Source organism: Blennius ocellaris (genome assembly GCF_963422515.1).
Source record: "Blennius ocellaris genome assembly, chromosome: 8".
In the NCBI taxonomy this organism is placed as follows: domain Eukaryota; kingdom Metazoa; phylum Chordata; class Actinopteri; order Blenniiformes; family Blenniidae; genus Blennius; species Blennius ocellaris.
The window spans coordinates 21,814,862-21,838,733 of record NC_137657.1 but is presented as its reverse complement, the minus strand read 5'-3'; the positions used below and the strand labels follow the sequence as shown (position 1 = coordinate 21,838,733).

Sequence of the window (23,872 nt, the reverse complement as noted above, 5' to 3'; positions counted from 1 at the left end):
TCAGGAGAACGTTTTTGAAACGGCCCCGTCTGAAACAGGACGTGACGCCTCATAGATACAGACACACTGCTATCATTCCCACATGACACACTACATTAGTGTGTGACGAGCGCCTCAGCTATCACGACACAGCTTGAATTTTGGTCTCTTGCTGGAGTTGGCATAATGAAAACACACAACTGAAACCGTCACCCCCACCCAGAAATGCCAGCTGGTGCTTTTCTCCCCTCTGTAAAAATGTTTCATGTACCAGATTGCCCTAAAAAGTGCGATGCAATGCACATTGAATTTCACACGGAACTGACAGTCTGAGTCGACTTTTACTTGAACATCAGGTCTGGGGGTTTTTTTGTTATTTTTTTTTTTTCCAATAAGTGGGATATATTGGAAATATATGAACTAATAGATACTATGTGCTTTTCTTGTTCCAACTCAACTGCTCGCGTCACTGTTGAACAGAGATATTAGTGGAAATGACACCGCTTAGGTCGTTGGCTCTGGGTGGATGACTTCGGACAGATAGACGGACAGATATGCGGTCTGGCTTGTTGGCCAGCTCCAACATCTGTGACAGGTGTCAGCTCCTGTTTACTTCTGTTGCCGCGGCTACGTGACACACGGACAGACGAGGCTGCCAAAGTTTGCCGGGAATGATGCTCAACGGGCGAAGGGAGGTCACTCAGGTTGGGTGGCCAGGTTCAGGTTTAGAGCATACATTTTAGATCGTATTACAGGAAAATGTAAAAAAAAAAAAAAGAAGTCCCTCACAGCACCGGGAGAAAAGCTCTTGATTTTGGAAAATAGTGTAACAAATGATGGAAAAAGCACAGATTTACATTGTCTCCATTATATAGCACTGTCTACATCATCACATATTTTCCTCTATGGATTGGACTTGGACTGAAAACAGATGTGCTTGTGTGTGTGTGTGTGTGTGTGCAGGCATGCATGCAAGCATGCATATGTGATGTAAACTTGCTATTTATCTTAGTAAGCTAGATGGAGGTAATATGATTAAAAATATACTTGGGCTAAAGGGACACAAGCAGAGCGACTGAAATATTGATAGGAGAAAATTGATCATAGATGAGTCACCAAAGTGCCTCCTATTGGAAAGAGCATGTGGAAAACTGCTGAGCTTGCAGGCGCAAACACAAATTTCCTGTGTGTGCAGGCAGTCGGATTCATTATCCTCTGGGAAAGCTCTTAGTGAGAAGCTAAAAATGGATTTTCTGAATCGCTTCCAGGCTGATAACTCGCTGATATTTTTCACACAGACAGAGGTTTCTCCACATGTGCTCACACTGAGAAATATAGTTTATACTCCAACAACAGCTTTTTTTTTTTTCTTGCAATCTGGCTGTTGTGCTGCCAGCAAACTCGAGGCAGACTTCAGTCACACATGTGCACACGCACCAGAGTTCAAACGTATGTCACCACTACCGAAGCGATAACGAGCCTTTGTGTGTCTTTTACTTTGCCATTGCTGTGCAGTTTTATTTATTAAACTCAACTTGGGGCAATGCAAACGATGCACAGTTATGTGAATAAGTGTGGCCCTCTACGAGCAGAGTTGTCAAACACACGGCATGCGGGCCAAAGCTGGTCCACCAGGGGTCCAATTTTGGCTCGCAGGATGCAAAAGAAGACTTAATGTGGTCTAATTTGGCCCCGGAGCATCACAGTTTTACTAGTAAGTGACGTCATACAACCCTGAGACTTAGAACTTAACAGATGGCAGCAGCGCCTGAAGTAATGCAGCAGTGAAAGTTAACTCATTGGTCGTGGTAAGCTATATTATGAGGCGGTCATCCAGGCTAAATCCTTAGTCCAATGAAGTGACAGGCTTTTACCAGCACCAGTGTGGAATTAAACACTTTACGATGATCGGAGTTGACCAATAAGGTATTGTATTGTCCCTCTTGGTGAAATTCTGTATTTGCATTCAGCCCATGGCATTCAAACCTGCGAAGCAAACTCGAGCTTGCTTGTTTAACCTCGAGACCAGATCAAACTCTTTTTTTTTTTTCTTTATTTCAGGGGCCCATAAAACCCAGAAAACAATAAAATTTCAACATTATACCATTTTCATTACATCTCCTTGAGCAGATTACTGTCATTTTCAAATTAGTTGCAACTAAAAATGCAAATGAGTCAATTTTATCCCTATTTAAAGGTGTAAATTATGTTGTTTTTTTTTTTTTTTTGAACTTTTACATTTAGAAGGTTATGCTGCAGGCTGGATTGGACTCTGGCAGAATGAGTTTTGGCCCACATGCTGTATATTTCTCCTGCTGTAGGCCAAAACTGCCTATTGTACTCTGACGCTGATCTCTGCAATAAAACCAATAAAAAAAATTTACTTGTTGTTTATTAACGATTATAGTCATTTTAATGGTTTGGCCTGGTTTGGCCTGATTGAGATCAACGTATTCGGCCTCCGAACTGAAATGTGTTTGACACTTCTGCTCCAGGAGATAAGGACTTTATTTGCAAACCAAATTTGAAACGAGAAGTGTTCAGAGAAGTGTGCTGAGAGCACAGCAGTATAAATAATTCAAAGTCAGCTAAATCGACTCACTCTTTACTTGTTTTCACAACACAGGAGGTATTATTATTATTATTTTTTATGTGTGTTTGGACATTTGCCGGTGAAAGAGAAAGAGCACGGTCAAAGTGAAAAATCATTAGTTTGTTGCTTTCTAATCAGCCATGGTAATTTGATTCAGTAGATCTTTATCGCAGTAAACACATTTGACTGGTGGGACACAGGTGCAATTAATAATAGCTGCATTCGGTTCCCATGTTTCAGTCTCAGGGACTTGGGTTGTGGTGTGCTGGCTCAGCAACATGGAGCACTGACAGACCGACATGGAAAGAAGCCATTGTTGAACTTATTATTTCCATCTGTGCTTTTCTTACTGTGATTGCGAACAGAAGTCGAGGAAGAGCCGGGGAGATTATAGCTTTGACCCACACACGGCGACACAAACCCAGTTTCCTCTGTTTCACCTCTATGCCTGCTCAATATGCAGACATGATACTGGTTGTGCGTGAAGAAGAGTCCTTTTCCCACTCCTTACTCCTCGCGCTGCGCTCAATATCGGCATGTCTGTTGCCCACAAAGTTCAGCCCGACTGCTGCGGTCCTTCCCCGCCTCCGTATTCTTGTGTGACCTCCTTTAATTCTCTCCCTGGGCCGGACCAAAAAAAGACAAAACAGGGTGTTGTGTGTGCATGCGTGCGAGCGTGTGCTTGTGAGTGCGTGCGTGTGTCCCGTCTCGTCCTGTGATTTAGTGCCAAGCTGCTGGCAGAGGGGAGCAGTGAATAGGGGGCCCCTCTCTCGCTCTCTCTCTCTCGCTCTCTCTCTGTCTCTCTCTCTCTCTCGCTCACTCGCTCGCTCTCTCGCTCTCTTGCACTCACTCTCTCAGTCGCTGCCAGACTGCAGGCCACCAACCGCACACCTGGCATGCTGCTATTATGTCACCAGTGTGTGTGTGTGTGTGTGTGTGTGTGTGTGTGTGTGTGTGTGTGTGTGTGTGTGTGTGTGTGTGTGTGTGTGTGTGTGTGTGTGTGTGTGTGTGTGTGTGTGTGTGTGTGTGTGTGTGTGTGTGTGTGTGTGTGTGTGTGTGTGTGTGTGTGTGTGTGTGTGTGTGATTGTGTAAGTCCAGCAGACGCCATCTGCTCTGTCCTCTGTGAACTTGTGTCCACACCTCTCCTCTCCCCGTGCCTCTTCACTATCTCCAAACCTTTTCAATCCTCCTCCAAACGCTCTTTCGCTCAGTCCCGCTTTACGTCTGCGATATTGTTTCATACCTCAGTGCTACTTTAATATTTTATCCTGTGTCTAAACTCTAGTAAACCTGCACTATGCATTAGGGTGTATACTCAGTGTTACTGCTGCTTATGACTGTAAGTCTAACTTCTATTTTCCTTCCCCTGCACCTCTATGCCTGCACTGTATGTTTCATGGGATCTCCGACCCAGATAGTATTGAATTTGGTGTAAAAAGCTACATTCCAATCATCAGTTTACTTTAACCTCAAAAAGGTTGTTATGTAGAGTTTCCACTCTTTATATTAAAGATAATCTTGTATTGACAGTGTGCTGAAATGTTAGGTAAACACACTAAGTGCGCTCTGAGAAATAAACATCTGAATATGAGCTACAGAGCAACAGATGAAGAAATAACATCTTTTAAAGGTGTTGTTTTTGGCTGCTGAAAGATTTTTTTAATTTTTTTTTTTTATTTCAATTTCCACCCCAAGAAACATCTTTCTTCCCTTTTTCTCACTTCTTCCTCTCATTCATGACACGTTTTCTTCCCATCACACTCCCCCTCCCTCCAATCTATCTTTGCTTCTTCTTCTGCTTTTCTTTCTTTTTTTTTCTTTTTTATCTCTCCCTGCCTCTCACCTGAAGGTGCCTGTGCTACTGTACTTTAGCTGCTGTGGGGGAGGGTAGAGCACTTCCACCGTCTGTCAATAGGTGGCAGTAGGACACTTGGGTTGAATGTGGAGCCATGTGCTCAGCTCACTGGCCTTGTTATTGTCTGCATGGCTTTCCACTCACAGTATCTCACACACGCCCAGAGAGTCGGTTTGTGCCTGTTAAAATGTTTAACTGCTGTAAGTCCTCTGACTCACATTTGGCTTTTTAGTTCTCCCTCACAGTGTGTGTGTGTGTGTGTGTGTGTGTGTGTGTGTGTGTGTGTGTGTGTGTGTGTGTGTGTGTGTGTGTGTGTGTGTGTGTGTGTGTGTGTGTGTGTGTGTGTGTGTGTGTGTGTGTGTGTGTGTGTGTGTGTGTGTGTGTTCTTTTTTCCCCCAAGCTGTTCAGCTCTACTGCTCCGTTGTTTACATACCAACTCCCCCCCCCCCCCCCCCCCTGTTAGTCCCTGCGAGTCACAAAAGCTAAGAAATAAGTGACACACTCTTCTTTGTTGTTGTAACCTTGTAAATATTTGTCAGGATTTCCCGCTCTGTGAAACAATATTCACTATCGGCCTCTTTTTTCTTCTTCTTCTTCTTTCTCCCAACTTGTTTTGGGGGATTTTACATGCCGTTTTGTGTGTTAACCTGTTTGAGAAGGTGTCGCAAAACAAAACACTACACTTTGTAAATGCACTTTTTTGGCTTCATTGCTATTTTTTTCTGCTTAATTCACGCTTATATTTTTACTGTTTGCCCTGTTTTGTTCTCCATTTATTGTCCTGCCATGTGGGGTGATTGTCACTGATAATGGAATGTGGATTCAATTTGTGAATTAGGTCCAAAGCCTTAAAGTCAGGCCACGTCGACCCCCAGTTGCTTTTCCAAGATAAAAATGAAGTCCTTTAAATTTTACCTGAACTGCTGAAACAAAGAAGCACTGTGTTCCTTCTATGACCCTTGACTGCCATACACACACACACACACACACACACACACACACACACACACACACACACACACACACACACACACACACACACACACACACACACACACACACACACATGCGCACACATGCTACAAGTGGCTCAAGTTTTTGTGCTTTGAAGTCTAGACTCGAGCTTGCGAAGGTTGGGGAAGGTGAGATTAATTGGGGTGTTTAATCTGCGCAGTCCCTTGTTTCAACACTTTAAGGTTTTTTTTTTGGTGACCTCACAAAACAAAAGCCCTTCAGATGCTTGCAGGGATTTAAGTTCCTGCCATGTGGCATATTTGTGGCATATGGATTTCCGAGTGATTCGGTTCAGTGAAAGGAAGATGAGAAAAAGCAGATGTGCAATAGGAGGCATATAGTAGTGCATTACAATTACTTCTTGACGGTGTCTGTCAGGGCAATAAACACACCTGCGTTGCATTGAATGAGTTTTATTTGCACAGTTGCAGGCAGAGCAAACATGCTCGTCTGTAAATATCCTGATAAAAGTTAATAAGGACCAGCTTTTTTTTTTTTTACTTTTTGCAGCCATGAAATGTCCAACAACAGTTATTTATTGCCAAATCAACATGGCAAGGTAAAAAATAGAAATAGCAACAACATGGTATTGTCATATGAACTTGGTACTGAATTTTTGCCTGAATGGACAGAAATGTTAGCCTTTATTTCAAGCAAAGCTTCCAGCCTTTAAACACATTTAACACCCAAAGTGCACCAATTTTCACTCTGAGTTTGGTTTTCAAAAACAGAAATATCATACTTTTTTATCCACTAAGAGTTTCTCATGTTATCTTTTCTTGTATGTATTGACGTATTAGGGTGTAACTTATGATACTTAAAGAAGCAAACTGTAACTGGCAAAAGCTTTGAAGGTTAATAAAATAACAGGACATAGCGCCGATGAGTTTAAAATGGTTCATAAGTGATTATCTGGTTCACCGTTATGGGTTTCTACCCCTTATGTCACTGTAATGTTAGCATTAATGATTGTTAATTGAGTTTTAGGTATGCAATGTTCCCTGAGCTTATTGTTGACATGTACACAGTTAATTTTATATCAGACATTCCAAAATTCCACAGCATTTCTAGAACCATACATTTTCATGGATTTCAGAAATTAGCCTTATAGGGCACTGTCATAATTTACATATTTCCCCATCTATTTTCACCTATTTTCCCATTTCTTAGTTCAACGGAGGGTCTATTAACTAACGGGGAACCACCAGCAGGTATAAAGAGAATTCATTTAAATGTGATCGCTATATTATTCTTGAGATGCCAGCAAAAGGTGAACTCATATATTCATCTCTGTGCTCGGTTTCTCCCAAGCCGCTGGCCTCCCATCTTCCACCACAGACGCATCTCTCATGTGTGCCCACTTAGCACTCACATCACAATTAATTGGTTGGACTACGTGTAATTAACTTGAACTTGACGTCAGTGTTGTGATCAACACAACTCATTACCTGTAAGAGAAAGAGAAATCAAAAGAGGGAGTGTAATGAAAGGCTGACAGCGCGGACGGAAAAGTGCTGGGGAACTGCAGTTGTACTTCTAATATTTCTTTAATATGGTTCAAAATGTGTTAAGATCTTTCTTTATTTGATTCAGGTTTTGAAAATTGGAACAATCATGCTGAACAAGGTTTCAACCTGGGAGTGAAAACTCTTTTTTTTACGGGGGGTTATTCCCTTTTTTTATTTGACTTAATTTCTTCTTTTCACAATTTGTGGTGGCTACTTTTAGCTTTTAGTCTTTCTTCATACTCCTCTGATCACCACTCATAATCTGACCAGTAAAGGTTGGTTCAGTTTACTTTAGATTCATTGATTTATCCTTTTCTTCTTCTTTTTTTTTGTGTTTTTTTCTGACTTAATCACACCTCGTCTTTATCGGGCTGTGTTTCGTCTTCTGCTCACATTTTGTCACAGGCTCACTCTCCTCCCGACTTGCTTTCTGTGGATATCTTCTGTCTCCTTTGCTCATTTAGTTTTAATGCCTGATGTTGAACCACTACTCTCTTATCTGCATTCAGATGGATAAATAATAACAGCGTTTATGAAAAGGCTAAGCCCCAGTTCATTCCACAAGGCACATATCATCAGCAACTCATTTATTTCCCATTTAGTCCTATGAATGGGGGGAAAGCCAGCAGTGGAAGCCGTTCGCCCTGGAGTTATTTGCATCCACAGTTATTTATTTTTCATTTGTAAATTAATTTTAAATGATCCATAGTATGATGAGGTTGTCTCATGATATGCAGAAATAATTCATTAACTAGGATTTTACTTGTTCCACTGCAGCGACACTGGGCCACTTTAAGGGCTTGAGGCACAAATGTAAAAACAAATATTTATGCAATCGTTCACTTATTACTGGTAACTAATTACTGATTCTGGCCCGTGGGACGAGCCGAACAAGAGAAAGAGAATAGTTTCAAAACTATGAAGAAGTAGATGTGTCTGGAGCTATTGGGGATTTTAGTCCGGGGATACACTGACTGTCACAATGCATTGAAAATCATCCTTTCTCAATAAACATTCGTCAACATTGCACAGATCTGCAGGAATTAGTTGCTGGTAAAGTTTCTGTTTTCTCTGGACAATATATCCTTTGCTCTTTTAAGTATGCTTATTTTTTTTTTCATGCATTTGTGGGATGAGAGAAGAGTTGAGTGTGTCCCTTGAAAAGAAAAATACTAATCCTTCTCAGCCAGAGCCAAACATCTTTGGCCTGTTTAGACAACATTTTCAAATGAAAATTTAAAAATTTTTTGTTGCGTTTCAGCCGTCCGTTTATACTGTAATGGTGCTCGAAGCCACTGAAAATGTGACTTTTTGAAATGTCTCCGTGTGTTTGTTGTTTGATTACAAAAACAACCAACCTCACCAACTCGTGGCCTGACACGCTAACAAAATGATTTTTAAGCATTCTTGCAGTTTACCCGTAAACGAGGATTGTTTTCAAAATGTTGCCGTGTGGACACAAAACTTTTCTGAAACTGAAATGCAAAAACGACGCGTTATTACTTGAACCGCTGTCGTTTAAGTGGGAACTTTAATCTGCCGGGCCGCTCACTCTTGTTTTGCACTTCTGATACTCATCAGGGCAGCCAGCAGTCCTGACCTGACCTCCACAGACTTCCCGTCAACCAGCACTGACGTGCTGTTTGAGCCAGAGTAAACAACACAACCACACTGGCTGAATTGCTTTAAACGCTGGTCGTAGGTTGGGACGCCGTCCCTCTGCAGCGTGTGACCAGCGTGAGGAGGAGGCACCAGGCTGTTGTGGCTGTGAGCTTCGTCCACACGCGACTGAACCTTCCTGTTCGACATTGAGTCTCGCACTCACCCATATTGTTAAATGCCAACACGTTCCTTCATAGTTCTATTATACAGCAAAAATACCAAATAAGAGTCACCGGCTGAATAAGATGTTTCTGACGGGTGCAACCGTCCTGCTCAATCTACAAATTCCTGTTCTTTGTAGCACCATCTAAATGAGAAATAAACAGTCCTTCAGTGAAGAAGTGAGGTCACAACAGAGACATATTCTGAATGTCCTTAGTTTCTCGCAAAATAAACCCTTATCTTGTGAGCATTAGTTGAGTCCCTGCGTAATGTTTGTGTGTGCAACCGTGCACACCAGTGTCTGCGTGTTTCTCCCTCTGTGGTATATATTTTGGTACCATCAGGGGGTCTCTTCACACCCCCTGCAGGAAGCACTTCTCACATAGTGGACCACCCGTGGCCGAAGCCACAAGCCCCTGGTGTTGGGTGACATGGCGGGGCTACAGGGGAGACAGCTGATGCACATGCACAAACCTAAACACACACACACACACACACACACACACACACACACACACACACACGGGGGCACAAACACTTCCTCAGAGAAATTGCTTTGCAAATGCTAGAAACTAGAGTACATGTCCTCTAGTAAATGTTCCCTGCAACCCTTTTAACTCTGTGTCTGTGCTTCAGGTCGTGCATGGCATTGCCCTTTTATAAACAACCTTTGTTTTGCCCGGCTGCAAGTTTAAAAATAATTTACTTCAGTCACTTCAGCTATTCAACAGAAACATTATATATTGCACGCTCAGTTATTCAGTTAAAATGATGTAAATCTCTCTACAAACAGTTTGTTCTGATCACATTGCTGCAATGTTACAGTGCAAAAAAATAAAATAAAAAAAATCCAACCAAAAGCAAGCTTTTTGTGTTAATGTGCCCTCCAGTGTGACTTCAAAAAAAATCATCATCGAGGGATTGCAGTAATGAACTCACATTCAAGCCACTGCACAATATATGCATGCACATTCAAAGCGGCATTGATTTTTCTGCATAAGTCTGACTAACAAGCATCTGAAGGGAATCTTGTGGGTTTATTAAAATGCTCAGAAACACTAATCTGCTGGTTAAAATATCCACCAGAAAGAAGTTCCGGTTTTTCCCAGAATTGAGGTTAAACAACATCGTGGTAGAACATGAGATTTCTTCAATGACGGCACCACAAATGGTCACATTGCTGCAGTTGAGATGGTGACTAAAAAAAACATGAAGAAAAATGTTGTTAAATTGGGATTTTTTTTTGTAAAGTGGCGGTCCCAACCTGCTGTACTTGCGTGTGTGCTGTTGATGTGCAAAAACGTGGGCAACATTTGGAGATCCGTACAAGGTGAGTACCGCCTCCGTACGGATCTGGAGCATGCAGACACGCCGTAGCACTTTTTGTGCACGAGGAGCTTTTGCTGCTTTCGTGCTATGGATTCACCCCCGTACGGGTGACGCACGTGTCTTCTACAGCCAATGAGTGCCCAATGCACTGACTCTGAGTCTTTTAAGTTTGTTTTGTTTTGGGTTTTTTTTTTTTAAAGTTTTTTACATTTGTAGCATTTCAGTGACCTCGGAAGAATAGTAATGTATTGCTACACCCAAAAAAAAAAAAAAAAAACACTTTAAAAATGCAGTAGGTTGAGAAAATAAATAAATAAATAAAAAGTGGTCCCGATGTCGGACTAAAAACGTTTGGACAAATTCTCACAATAAGTGAATCGTTTGTAACATTGCAATGACCGAGGATGAATGGCAAACATTGGCAGCTGTATTTCTGAAAGCAAATGAGCCGTAAAGTTAAAACGCAGCTTCATAGATGACAGCTGTGAGTGATGCGTTCAGGTGCTCGTTAAACTGTCGGAAGGCAGACCATCCGCATGTTAACAAGCTGCACGGCTCATACTGCGCTTTTACACTGTTTTTCACTTTTTTTGTGTAACAGTACTTTACTATTCATCCTAGGTCTCTGAAATGTTACAAATAATTCACTGATTATAATAAGTCGTCTAAAGGTTTTTCGTCCAACCTTGGGACTCACAAGCGTTACAATTTAATGTAAAGTTTGGGAGATCATTGTTTTGTGGCTTTGCTTCAACAGAATGGACGAGGCTGACACTTGGCGGATTGGGAAAAGCAGATAAATACCAGAGGGAAAAAAAAAACAAAACAGCCGGCACAGAGAAAGTTAATTGCTGTCGAAGATGATGGAAAGATAACAGTAAGACGACAAAAACAGAATCCAGGAAAGTGAAACATCACAAGGGAAAGAATTCAGTGAAACGTCAACAAGAAGAACAATGATAATGGGAGAAGTTAGAAACATAACCTTTTTTTTTCTTTTTTTTTCATGTTTACTTGTCTGCAGTGTTCTCAATGTTTTGATCATAGGGAGGAGGCACAGCCACAGTGTGGTTCAAAAAAGTGGGAACAGTTTCCATTGGCAAGGAAGTAAGGAGAATTCAGTTGTTTGCCACGGCTTGCAAACACACCAACGCAGGCTTCCACAGTGGGGTTCATGCCTGCACATGTTAAGACATGTCTTAGCATGTTTCTGTCTGCCTTCCTATTCTGTCAGACTCCTACTGCAGCTTTGCTCTCAGCTTTAGTAATCCTGTCACAACCTTTTCTTATCATTGATTACCGGGACAGATTTTGACATTCAACTGTTTTTTAAAATTTTTGTTTGTATGTTTGTTTTGTCTTTTGAGCAGGGATTGCAGCTTTGTCCCTCTAATTGTGCTGATGGCTCAATGATCTTGTGATATTGTGATATTAGTCTGACGTGAAGTTCGAGTTATATCAACTCTGACTGTTAAGAAATGTTTAAGTCGGTGTGTGTGTGTGTGTGTGTGTGTGTGTGTGTGTGCACGTGCTGACACGCTTCTCTCCAGCCACACTCACTGTCACTCCAGGTCTTCAGCTAAAGAAATCGTTGAGTGTTTCTGCCTGACTGAACAGCCTGTCGCCACATCTGTCACTTTGCAGAAAACCCTGTGCCTGATTCACTTCAACCCCCACTGTGTGTGTGTGTGTGTGTGTGTGTGTGTGTGTGTGTGTGTGTGTGTGTGTGTGTGTGTGTGTGTGTGTGTGTGTGTGTGTGTGTGTGTGTGTGTGTGTGTGTGTGTGTGTGTGTGTGTGTGTGTGTGTGTGTGTGTTAAGGCCACAACTTTCCTCCAAAGCCTTTTGCCTTGTTTTCTGAACTCTGTGTGATTACATATGTGCCCAGTAGTTGGCGCTCACCCTTTTAGTTGTCAGGACTTTTCTACGTCTAACTGTAATACGTTTGCTCCCAAACACACCATTTACCTATTTGGCCAGTTTTGAAGTTGATTTCCCAGTTTATTGGAATAATACAATGTTTCATTTGGGTATTTTTTTTTCTCCATAAAATGTGTGGGATAATGTAGAACATTTTAAGAAATAAGCTTATATGTTACTCAAAACAACACACACAACGTATCAGAAGGTAAAAGTAAGATATATTGTTAGCCATACAAATATGAGTTCACTTTCAATTTCTATTCAGTAAATTATGAGAAAAGCAAAACATGTAGGGCCCCATATACAGTTTTGTGTTTGCACTGCAATGTTTTGAAAACAGTGGCCGTTTACACAGAAATGTTGTAAACAGGCAAATTGTTTTTGTAATGAAAGAACTCACAGAAAACAATATGCTATAAACAATGGTGTGTACATTGACTCGTATGTAAAGAGACTCAACTCTAAAAGTACCAAGACCCAAGGGATTATGTACTGGGAGTCATGACTCTGCAGGCCACCATTGTTTTGTGTTGTCTATCTACTCTTGCATGCCCGGAAGAACTGTTTACATTGCATTTTCGAAAAGTTGCATTTTCCACTGTTTTCACTGAGCCAGAGAGTTTTTGAAAAGTTCCACATTGGGTGCCATTTTCAGTAGCTCTAAAGCCTTGTTGTCATGTAAACAGGCACCCAAAACTCAATGAAAGTTTTCCATTTCCTCTTGAAAACATTGTGGAGACGGTCCTTGAATCACCAGTGGTGGAGCAAAAAACAAGCATTATACAAAAGTTCCTCAAAAACGTTTGTCAGCACTTTTTTAACATTCTCATTTGCCATGCGGGAGAAGGCTGAGGTAGCTCTATTTGCAACATCCAAGATCAGGCAGTGAAGAAACAAGTTCCTTGTGAAAAAGTGTGCCGCAAATGTGAATAGACAGTTTTATGGCCCAGCTGAATGTCTGTCCTCCGCCGGCTCCTGCTCTAAACAGACATTCAGATCGTTGCCAATGCAGAACTAATAACATCCAGCTGTGTTATCTGTAGATCATTGGTGTTGCCTGTTGATTGGGTCGTTTTTCCCCAACAAGCTGATTCGCCAAATATACAAGGAAATAACTGAAGTTGACTGTGAGAGAAAACATTACTAGGATGTTCTTGAAAGTGTGTTTGACAAGCAGAAATACTGATGTTCATACATCTTTGGAAAACAATTGACGCAAATTCACAATCATATAAAGTACCTGCTCTTCTTGATGAGTACTTATTAATACTTCCCCTTTATATCCAACCAGGGCTTATGTTCACGGAAGATTTTCAATGAAATAATCGCATTAGGTAAAAAAAACAAAACAAAACAAAACTGCAAACTGAAGGCGTGGACTGTTTCCCGGATTTGGACACCCCACTTTAAAAGTCTTGCCAACTGTTGAACACATCCACAGGAGGGACTTTCCCCTGGATTTGAAGTGGAGGAAGAAGTGCTCCTGCTAATTCTAGTCTGCATTGTTTCCGCTGAGCCTGGTTTCATCACTCGGAACATTAAAACCTCCACCAGATGCAAAATGTAATGGCAATCGCTCTTGAGGTGTTTAATTTCGCTCATTCCAAGTCCATTAAGATCAAAAGAAATTCCCAGCCGAGCTGTAGCAGGACTTCCTCAGAGGCACAGCTGAGACGTATAAAACTCCGCTTTTTTTCCCACATTCCTACCATCGTGAAAGTAGTTTTCCTGCCTTTACTTTGAAAGTTGTAGATTCTGTCCACCTTCTCGGTCGTAGTTAAGTGTTAGCAGCACTACTTTAGGGGAAGGGGAAAAAAAATCCACCGTCATGACGGATGAGACAAAAATCTAACACAACCTCTGATGTTAAACTGTAGACTTTCCAGCCATTCCAGCCCCAGCTGGCCCTGAAGGAGATCTGTGAGAGAAGAATGCAGTGTGATCTTGTGCTGTAAGAATGACGAGCATTTCTCCCATTGTGAGATATTCTGTGTGTGAGTTTGCAGCTCAGACAAACCAACAAGTGTCAAGGCCTCTGCTTTCTAGGTCCAGAATTGTTATGAGCTAGTATTTGCGATTAAACTTGCAAACATTTAAAAAAAAAAAAAAAGAAAGAAGTATTCTGGTATATTAATGAATGTGGTATTTTGTTGCCAAACACACTCTCGGCCTTCGAGGCTAATAATTCTCCTTCGTAGGAGAAAGAAGTTTTTCCTCTGCATAAATGCCTACGAGACTTTGACATCAACTCCATAAAACTTTCGACTCCTCTTCATGCAGGAAGTCCTAGAAAAACATTTGAGGCTTTACTTGCATGTACTCCACATTTCAAATCTCCCCACAATCCACGCTTAAATCTTTGCCCAGAAACAAGCCTCTCCATAACCCCCTCAACTCTTTTTTTTTTTTTTTTTTTTTTCTTTTCCAAACTATTTATGGTTTGATTTGCAAATGTACTCAGGATTTTTACATCCCGTTGAAAGGTTCATGTCTGGTACAACTTGAGGGCAGATGGCTGAGAGTGAAAACATTATCTTCGGGCACTCTTTAATATGTTGCAGAATGCATTGCAGAATCAATGACTGCAAGCTGTCCAGTCCCCGAGGCAGCGGAGCAACACAAAACCATGACATTTCAGCCACGGTGCTTCACAGCTGGTACGAAGTTCTCCTCCCGAAAGGCTGTTTCCAGTCCGTGCCAAACCTGTCGGAGCACATCACTCTGAAAGACTCCATCTTTGTACAGATGGTAGAAATCTACTCTGGTTTTACCCTTATCCCCGGGAATATATTTTCAAAGATGTCCTGAAAATGTAGGCTTTAAGAAACGTATGGATTTGGATCATGTGCTTGGAAACTGAACTTGTCTGGGCACTCTCCGTATTTGTCAGTTGGCCAAATCTTAAATTGCACCCCATTCACACAACAAAGTGTCAACTGAAAAGATGCATCGTTTTTATGGTTCTGTTTTTATAAAGGTTCTGCATTTACACTGCAATGTTTTGAAAACGTTTTTACATAGAAATGGTAAAACATGCTGAAAATGACCACGCCAGGTAGTTGGGGTTTTTTTTGTTTGTTTTTTTTAGAATGAAACCACACTCACATGCACGCAGAGAACAAAATGCTATAAACATTAACAATGGTGACGACATGAACATTTGTATAGATCGATGGTGAAGTTGGATTGCTGTTACAGATGACTCATAACTATAAAAATGCCAAGTCCCAGGAGAATAATGACTGGGAGGCCGTCATTGTCGTATTACTACATCCGAGGTGCGCAGCCGCAGTGTTTCAGAAAAGTTATGCCCCGTTTCCATGGAGACGGAGTCAAAACGTTTTCAAAAAGCTTTCAAGTGGCTCCAAGCACCGTTGTCTCGTGAAAGGACTCCCAAAACAAAGCTTTTCCATTTGTCATGTGAAAATGTCGTGTAAATGTAAATTAAGGATCGCGGCCCTTAAGTAAAGCACAGCACATATAAGTGACGATGAGCAGATTGAGATAAGCGGCTCTGCGTATGGCCTACCTGTTCTTATGTGTTTTACCTTCGTAAACAAGCCGTCGCGATTATTCAAAAGCCTCAACGTGGCAAATGTCCCATATGTTTACATAAAAATGCTAATATTTACCTCATATGATAATGTTGTACAATACAGTTCGAGGTTACCCCGCACACATGCATTATACGATTTACTTTTGCAAACACACCCAATATATTATGAAGTCACTAACTTAATTAACACTCATGCAGACACAAGCAGGGTGCAGAGTTCGTCTGGGCTTCCTACAGTTACTAATTCCATAGGCACACACACGCTCACACGCGGCCATACACACACATGCACATGGGCTAAGTGAATTAACAAACACAAACATGATGCCTGCTGGTGGGTCATGAATATATTAGCATAAATACTGACCAGACGTATTATTATTTATCAAATTAGTGCCTGCAGAAGCTCAAACGCACGCGCGCACACACACACACACACACACACACACACACACACAAATGGCACACAGAGAAATTAGGTCAACGGCCTTGAATTGAAAGGAGTTAAACCTTATTATGTCTGATTAATAACACAACTGTAGCACTGGATGTGTGTATGTGTGTGCGCATGTGTGTCCACTTTGACTTCTTGACAGATGATATTAACCATTACCACCTCGATGACTTTTTAATAGGAACTCATTTCCATATGTAATCTCAGTGTTGAGGTGTGTGTGTGCGTGCGTGTGTGTGCGTGCGTGCGTGCGTGTGTGTGTGTGTGCGTGTGCGTGCGTGATGCCCTCAGCACTATGCAGTTTCTGGGGTCTCTGAAGCATACAGAAATGAGATCTGCCCCTATAGCCTCCTTTGACTCCCCCCCCACCCCCCACCCCCCCCCCCCCCCCCTCACTTTCTCTGTCTCAGACTCCCTGTCCTCTAATCCACGTGCCCCATCAGTCGTTCATCCTCCCCTCAGCCTCAACTCATGTGCTTTTAATAGCTTACAGTACAAGTTCATTATCTTGATAGAATGACATTGGGTCAGATCTCGAGACAGTTCCCATAATCTGCGTTTCGAGATAAAGTTTGCTAAAAACACACCGTTCCAACTTTATTTCTCATCAGCACGTTTAAAGATCTGCAGCGTCAGTACATTAGCAGGTGAGAATTGCAATTACAAGTTCAACTTTTAAATAATTTATCAAGGAACAATGCCAAGCACTTGAAGCTGACAGCATCTGTAATGAGAGATTTATGCCCTGCAACCCTGCTGTAATACCCCCTCTGTGTAAATGTCGATGCGGTATTCTTACTGACAGTCTGATCACATCCCCACACTGACAGACTTAGAAACCAGGGGAAGAGTTGCTGTTTTTCATTCTAAATCACACTGATGTGCAAGAATCACTGTCATCACATGTGCTGCCAGTCACAGTTTCTGGTGTGAGTTTTCTGATGTCTTTCCCACAGATCTGAATGCGGATGTCACTTTAGACACCAACATCGGCGCTGTTCTTTTTCTTTTTTTTTTTCTCACACAATCTGTATCATTAGCTTAGATATGACGTAGATATCTTTAGTTTCACTGCTGCAAAGCTTTTCTATCCTGGAGTAGTAACAGGCTAAACAGACTTCCCAATTTCATCTTGACTGGTGAAATAGTGCCATAATAGCGTTTTAAATTTGAACTTTAAAGTTTCTCTTTGTTGTGGTGCAGAGTATACATGATGTAAATGTCGATATTTTCACAAAATAATACGAAATAATACTAATAATCTGTATGATATGATGATTCATTCTGATGCAGAAATACAGTGAATCATCCAAAAAGACTGTTGCATTATGCACGTTCTTTCAAACTCACTCAGACAACATGACTTCGGGGCTGATGCTAGTTTGCTTGCATTGATCTCAGGATGTCAGTTTTGTCCGGTACCCACTACTTTTAAGAATAATTTTATATCTTTTCATTTTTAAATGTTTTTATATTTTTACAATTTGCTTATTGGTTGCAAATTGGACCATATTGGAGCCTCTCGTGGGCCCACGGGCCATACGTTTGACAGCCCTGGCAGGCATACAACAAATTATTTGCTACATGTTGCACCTCAGAACAAATCATCTGTGGTATATTTGATGTTTTTATTTAAAAAAATAAATAAATTAAACTTGGTCCAATGAATACTTTTTGCCCAGTAATTCTGATTTTTGCTTGTCTAATGGATGGAAGGCATCTGAAAGCATCTACCTTTTTAAATATCTAACCTGGTTGGTTGTCAGTAATTGAAATAAGCAGTTCCATAGCATCCCGGGTGTATCCACAACTCGTCAAATGCTCAGTTATCAGCCCAACTTCCGTCTTTCAATGGTCATACGTTGAGTTGAAATATCACTGCTATTTTCTCACTATAGGCAGCTGAAGGTCTGATTTAAGTCCCCAAAGAATTCACTTATGTGCAGCAGTCTGTCTACTTCAGAAGCTTCACAAGATGCTTTCTCTTTGATAACACACACACACACACGCACACGCACACGCACACGCACACACACACACACGCACACACACACACACGCACACACACACACACACACACACACACACACACACACACACACACACACACACACACACACTTTGTGAGTGAGAACTAGATGAAAGAAGGGATATAACTTTCCCCCCTAATACACCCTATATATTCATACACACACACTTGCGCACACACATATATAGCGCATGCACACAGTTACACTCACATGCACTGCAGTAGGAGACTTCTTGCCAATTACTTTTGATATATCCATACAATATGTCTGACCCATATATGTTTCGGCATACGTTGCATGCACATGCACACACACAAACCCAAAAGCTTTGATGTATTCAGACATTCTGTCTCATGCGCAGGCAAGCACAGAGGGTCACGCCTGTAGTTCACAAACTATGTGAAAGTAGGTTAAGGCGGATGCGTTGTTGTTTAAGGGATTGTGTAGGCTGTTCATTAAAGCATCCACACATGTGCATTCCCACACAGACACACACACACACACACACCCCGTGTAGCTTGCGCACATCAGTGTGTGCATGCACACATGCATGTATTTAGTGTAAACATGCCAGAGAAAGGATATTTGCATGCACAAGTGTGTCTGTTGGGTTAATCCGTGATGATGATGCTACCTGCCAAGACACCCACGCACCACATCAACAGTTGTTGCTCTAAATTAAGCTGCTTAATTACTGCAATTAAACTCTGTGTGTGTGTTGTGTGTGCAGGAGTTGCACTGCGTTAACGTGTGTGGTGGGGATTGGAGGGGAGCTTGTGTCTATGTGCGCGTATCTGGTTGCTTGCTTGTGTGCAAGTGTTTATTAGTAAAGTTTATGGATTTCAGTGAGAGTTGTTGATTGTGAGCCTAAAAAAGAAGTTGGAGTCAAATGCATTATGGGAAGTGGTAACGTGATATTACATATGTTTGCTCAAATCATTTGGAGGCAGGGATTAGAGAGGGTGTAAACCAATTAAAGTAATAATTATACTGTATAGTTTTTGTACTGTTTGGGTGTTTAAATTAGTTTCCAGTAATATGTGGGAATAAAAGGACTCTGTTAGTGTTGGTGTGATACAGGCTGTGCCAAATGATTCGCTGCCATGTTAGTAAATGTACCACCGTTATTCCAACCCATCCTCAAACACAGTGCAATATTTATGTCTCCCTCCTCTTCTTTCCAACAAATCATATCTCCTCATAGTTCAAGTGTTGACTTTTCACAATTCTCTTTCCTTCCAAATTCATCATTTAATTTCTCAAGTTGCTGTTGTTGACATCTGCCCCAGAATTATTATTTTTTATTTATTTTTTTGAACCATGTAGTGGTGGGTGGGGAGGTTTGCTGTGGAGGCAGACAGCCAGAGGGATGTGATGGGGGAGGATGGGGAGGGACTAATGTGATTGAAGGTCAGACAGGCCTTCCAGTCAGTAGCACTATACAGAAGTGTTACATAGATATAGATGAGGTGCCTGCATGAGCGTTTTTTTCCTGTGATGAAAAAATGAGTCATTTCTTAAAGGAGGCTGTGGTTTAAATTGATGTAATGTGTATAAAGTACAGTACATATTATCAGTATATGAGGTAAAATTTTACATCCCTTCAATAGTTAAAAAAAATAGATATATTATTTGTTGTTTGACACATGTTCATGTTGGAACAAATGCAGTGGTAGCTCCAAGCCGCTGTGTGTGTTTTCCTCTCCATCTTGAATGTGAGAGAGGTTTGTGTTGACAGCTGTGAAGTTGTGTTTCCCAGCTATGAAATTGATTTTAATTCATTTTGTTAAAAAGTGTTTTTAAAAAGAAGAAGCAATAGGCTTGATCTGTTAAAGAGGCCATAAAATGTTAAGATGTTCTTTTTTTTTAGCGCATATATATATATATATATTTGTGTGGATTTCTTCGCAGACTGGGTGTTCTTTAGAGGGAACATATCGATCCATGTACTGTCCACGTTGACCCTCCTCTCCCTTCGCAGGCACTGCGCTTTTTTGCATACCTATATACTGTCTAATTATCAGTATCCATGGGAACCAAGATAAGGAAAGAGTTGAGAGTGGTCGGGCTGCGAGGGTAAAGAGTTCACAACTTATGGTTGATTCAGAAGACACCCGCACTGATTTCTGTAAATGGTTTATCTTTGCATTTTGTTGTTCTGTGGTTACACTTCGTCCAGGCTTCCCCCCCCCCCCCCCCCCCCCCCCCCTCATCCTGACTGGTAATGTCTAATTGACTGCAGATTATATGCACATGAAGATAATCCTATTAGGCTCCATTAAGTCCATATTTTCCATGACACAAAGCAACACATAGCTAAGCACGTTGTATACATTAAGCTAGCGTGATGCACAAGTGGGCGTGTATGTGCGAGTATTTAAATGTAGGCTATATCAGGACGTATATACAGATCGTTAGCACTCAGGACTATCACTAATCAATTAAGACATCATGGAAAACACTGAGATATTGCGAAACATTTCAAAGTAGTTGAGACACCAGGCATTCAATTCAGATTGAACCGGATGTCCCCTCCCCGTTCTGCAACTCACAGACTCTTCCTCCATGTGCAAACTGTGGTATATTTCACCATGTGTTGACTTGTGTTATGGAAAATAGGCTTTTTAATACAGTTTAATAGGATCATCTTTATGTGCATCTAATCTATAATCTGTTAAGCAGTGCAGCCCTTGGCAGCCAATCAAAATGTATATCATGTCAAACAGATTAAGATAAGCAGGGATGCCGAGCTTCCATCTATATGGTTCCGATAGAAAGGGTCACTTATGTGCATTTTCCCACTTACACAATCCATATACACACAACACAGATTTGAGAAGATTTCTATATTTGCCACGATTGTATCTTACTATATAATTTTTTTTCAGTAGATCAGTTCAAATGAAAAGCTGTTCATTTAGGCAATTTTTGAGTTTCAAACTCTTATTTCCAAAAAAGACTGATGTCCCTTGTAAGTACCTTCATGCATCTCAAATCTATATCTGGTTACTCGCATTATGAGCAACGTGTTATGAGTAATATACCATTTTTTGTATATCTGTATTGTCTAATTCTCGACACACATAAACAGATGCAGGCGTGATATAAAACTGCACCGTCATGTTGCTTTTCGTCTCATTTAGGATTTCTGACCCTTAAAGCAATTTTCATTTTGCTAAAGTTTGACATTCACCTGAATCAACCGGTTCATCACATTTGAACGCGAACACTTCAAAGCTTTCATCATTTACCTCCTTCAACTCTCCTTTTTGTCCAGAGGCAATGTGGAAACACGGGGCGAGAATAAAGCATACACATAAACTGCACAATGATGCATAAGGGGCTGACACACATGTATAGAGATGCCAGTGAGCAAATAACATTAATGATTAATGATTACATGTAAAGTTACCTTTTTTTCCCTGAGTGTTGTTGTCAAATCACATCGATAAACACTTCCTGTCACAATGACAATATAAAAAAAGGAAAATAATTAATGTTTGTTATAAATCTACATCAAAGTTTTGATGATTGTTTTGACTAAGATTTTTAGAAACATCTGTCAGTCAGCCTTGTTGTTTTGCTTGGAAAAAGACGAATGGAACTTCAACATACGTCCAACTGTTTCCTTTTTGTAGTGCCTCCCTACAACACCTATAACACTTTGTTCGCTCTCCTGTCTGCTTTGTCCAAATTAAGTGAATGTTAATAGCTTTTAGGAAAAGTATTCCGCTCCCCTCCCTTGTTTATGGCTGCTTTGACATCAAACTACATCATTGGGTGACATGGAAAAAGGCCTCGGGTTGAAAGGTTCCAAGTGAAAACATGCGCAGGTCACAGCCAAATGGAACATTTGCTATTTGGATTTCATTTTACTCAGCTTTGCATTTTTGACATTCATACTTCGGGTCAGATGTTAGGGTCAGTCAGCCTTCCAGACTGTTAAACTTCACTCAGGTGCTCAAGGGACACATTTTCATTGTGGACAATCTGTAATCAAAACCTCTTCGGATTCAACCTTTTCAAGCTGTTGTGCTTCCCGTTTACAGGGCTTGCATGCGCTTTCAATGCCTTTTATTCTCACAGACGATATTGATTCCATATGGTTATCATGACAATGTTTGCTGTATTCTATTAAACATGATCCATTTAAATATAATCACATATCTTGCAATAGACAACCTTTTTTGTTTTATTTATTAATTTTCTTTTTCCAAGTAATCTTGACAAGAATGAGGCATGATTTACCCTTGGACCACCATGAACCCTCTCTGCACTGCATTCAGGCCAAACCCAGAGGAAGCAGCTGTGCTGTTTAGATCGGCGCCGATAGCGGAGCAGGAGTGAGCAGACATTTCCTGATGGCTACCTTCTCTGCATTTTCTGGCCAACAACAACAACACCACCACCACTGACACATATAACTAAAAAGCAGATGAAAAGCAAGCCAAAGGGGCAAATTACTGGGCAGTGTATTGAGTTTATCTGGAGATCTGTGTACGGCTGTGACCTTGAGTGGATATAAAAGCGCGCGTCTCCATCCCCCCCCCCCCCCCCCCCCCCCCCCAAAAAAAGCGCAAATTAACGCAGGGATCAAAAGAGCTATTTATGAGCAGACAATACACAGGTGGGCTATCTTGGCACCATTTCTTCAGTGGAATCAAATGAATGTTGTTTTGTAAGGAACCAGTTTGTTGTTTGTTTATGACCGTTTGCTGCTGTGCTGGCTTTTGATTAACACACTGCTTGGTCGGTGTTATTCTGGGATAGAGCTGTGAACTTTAAAGTGATGTGTGTGCTCGAGTCAGGAGGATTTCGTGTTGAAAATGACGCGATCATTTATGATCAAACGCTGCCGTCACAGCAGCCATATTAATGCCGTAAAACTTGCCCTTACGTTCCCGCACTCTGTATCAGTGATAGCAGATGATAACGTCAGCGTGTGAAGCTTGACCACTAAATCCCACAGCTAAGATTTAGAGTGCTTTACAGTCGATGTGTATTTGATACGCCTGGAAAGGAAGGGAGTGTTGAACACAATCTGGCCTTTTACCGAAAATACATGAATGGATTATGAAACGATACAGGATTTCCAGATTTTTTTTTTTTTTTTTTTTGTGCTCATTGTTTTGATGAGGCAAAAATACATGAACTCTGAAGCAAATAAACAATCCATCCTCAATCATTCCTATACACAGCGTATTAATGTCTGTGATGATGAACTCTGGGAACTGTTTCATCGTAATCTAGAAAATGACACGTGTCATCATTTATAATCTATCCACCCCATGTGGACATTCAGACACACGCACACACTCTTATCCAATTAGCCAAACATCATCTTCACTACCTGAAAGACCACATGTATCTTTCTGTCGCTGCACTAATGATAATGGTGACAGGTATTTGTGTGCATGTGTGCGTGCATGCGTGTATATGTGTGTGTGTGTGTGTTCTGTATGATGGCATCAATGAATGTACAAATGCATTTTTTCTGTGCCCGCGTGACATAATATGTCTTAACACATAGCTTAAGCAGACACTCAACCATTTTCAGACCTACAGCCAAATGACAGTTCGGTCATTAAGCTCCAGCTCTGAGTGCTGGTCTAATTTAGCATGAAGCCAGTAGATCATCCCCTCTTGCTGCATGTGACCTTCACATTTCTGCGATGCATGTTTACGGGACGAGTTCTGGTTCTTCCAGAGTGATGGAGCCATTAGGCAATGACAACGAGATACCCGTAAAGGTAATGAAATAATACTGGACAGAAGCTGGTGTAATGGCAACTTTAAAGCTTGAAAACTAC

General features: G+C 41.2%; 1 protein-coding gene across 2 annotated transcripts in view; it reads left to right on the top strand.

Annotated features, from left to right (window-relative positions):
* Positions 1-23,872, top strand: part of cdkal1 (CDK5 regulatory subunit associated protein 1-like 1) — a 253,720-nt gene that overhangs the window by 121,555 nt on the left and 108,293 nt on the right. The window lies entirely within an intron of this gene.